The following is a 2079-nucleotide window of genomic DNA, read 5'->3' on the forward strand; positions in this document are numbered from 1 at the left end:
GTTGTCGCACAAGCTGAAGAAGGTACTTAGCGTTCCTGAGTCGTATACCAGGAAGAAACCAATGTTGACATGGCACCCGCTTATAACCTGCTGAACAGAATAAGGAACGCCCCGCCTGGGTGCTGGGGGGCAGGCCCAGGAGAAGGAGAGATGGAGGGAAAGGAGACCCTTGAGAGCTGGGCTGGGGACAGCACAGGGGCTGACAGGCGGGGGCAGGAGAGAAAGCGGCTCCTGCTCCTAGCGCAGCCCACGTGGGCAGACACGGGCGCGCTGGTGGACACTGAGGAGAAGCACCCATTTCTCTGTGAAGCACGGGCCAAGATCACGGCAGGACGTGAGAGAGTGGCAGGTCGGGGGCAGCGTGACGAGCAGCCGTTTCAGGAAAGGACCCTTACCGGAAAGCGTGTTTGCAGTGTGGGCCGCGCCCGGGATTTGCTCCAACCTCTTGGGACCAGTGACGTGTGAGGGGATCAACTAACGAAGATCTGGTTTTGCAGACTGAGTAGTTGGAGAGAAAGGCACGCACAGAAGTCCAAGTTAGGACAGTGGTTATGGAGTAAAGAGAAGGGGGGCGGTGAGGGCGTGAGCTCCTGGGGTGAAGGGGTCAGGCTAAGGGAGCCGGAAGGAGAGGTGGCAGTGAAGGGTGCAGGGCTTGGGTGTTTCTGAGGTGGTGGTGAAGCTGAGGGCAGCCAAGTCCAGGGTGGGGACCCTCCAATTTCAGAAGAGACTGGAGCCATCGGGCCTCACCACCCACAGCGGCAGTTGGCTCAGTTCCAACTCAGAGCGACCCCACGTGGGGTCAGCGCAGAACATGCCCCGCAGGTTTCCGTGGCTGGCTCTTTGGAAGTAGATGGCCCAGGACCTCGGAGCGCACTCAGACCGCAGCCTTTCGGGTTAGCATCCAAGCATGCTAGCTGGATGCCCATGTCCTCGCAGGGCATCTATACAGTTCTCCTTTTTCTCTCTCCATGTTCTGCCCCCTTTACAACATTGCTTTTATGTAAGTAACTCATATAACTATTTAGTGCTTCAGAATAAGATTGATAAGGCTTCCGAAGAGAATGACTTCTATACTCCTTGAAGAGTTCGAACACGCCACCCTAAATAGATAAAGCTGTTCTTCTAAACCAGTCACCCTTGATTTTCTACTGGTTGGCAGCACTCTTTCCACATTATACTGTACATTGTTTACAGCTTTACAATATGGATGAGGAATGGCGTGAAGAAAGTGAATATGAGAGCCTGCATCAGAATAGAAATCAAGAAATTACAACTAGTGAACATGGGCAAGATTCTTCACCACATTACTTCATAAAATGTGGGAGATGGTGCCTACTTATTAAGGAGATGTATTCAACAGCTCAAGAAGCCCAGACCTGGAGTTCTGAGTGGTTTTACAATCCGCTGGAGGGTCCTGGTATCCACAAGGTGAGGGCAACGGTCGTGACGTCTGGGTACCACCTCTAGTGTCTCTGTTACAATAACCACACCTTAGCTGTCCACTGCTCATTTTACATACGGGCTCATTTACAGATCCTTAGAAACCCCATGAAGTAGCTCTGCCACCCACACTTACAGAAGGGAAACCCAGGTTTCATTAGGACTTGTGTACGCACCCACCCTTTGATTGCCAGAATTATTGACCAGGATGGCCTTAGGCCCCAGTTATTAAAGGGGCACTGAGGTATGTGAACAGCCATGTGACTTGACACGGTGCCATTGGGTCTGATTCTTGGAGGCCTGAGGGAGGGTTTCTAAGACGTGGGAGCATGTGGGTTTGGACTGCCAGTTTTGCAGTTACTAACCACGGCGAACACCCACATACACACTCTGAAAGCATCTACTTCACGTGAGCTAAGCGTATTGATTTCTGAAGTGTGGAGGCGGGCTAGGGAAGGGACTAAGGACTAAGCAGATGGACGTGCATATGGGCGTAGGCCCAAAGAGGGTGCACAGAATGGCCCCACGGCTGACCGTCAGAAGCAGTGCGTAGGCTTCATCAAGGCAGGGCCCACTGGCTCGCGAGCACACTGGCCTGTGGGTGCTGGCACTGGGGCTTCTGGCCAATAGGAAGGACTT

Source organism: Echinops telfairi, unplaced genomic scaffold (genome assembly GCF_000313985.2).
Source record: "Echinops telfairi isolate 266 unplaced genomic scaffold, ASM31398v2 ScPeMD7_3533;HRSCAF=4204_1, whole genome shotgun sequence".
Classification (NCBI taxonomy): domain Eukaryota; kingdom Metazoa; phylum Chordata; class Mammalia; order Afrosoricida; family Tenrecidae; genus Echinops; species Echinops telfairi.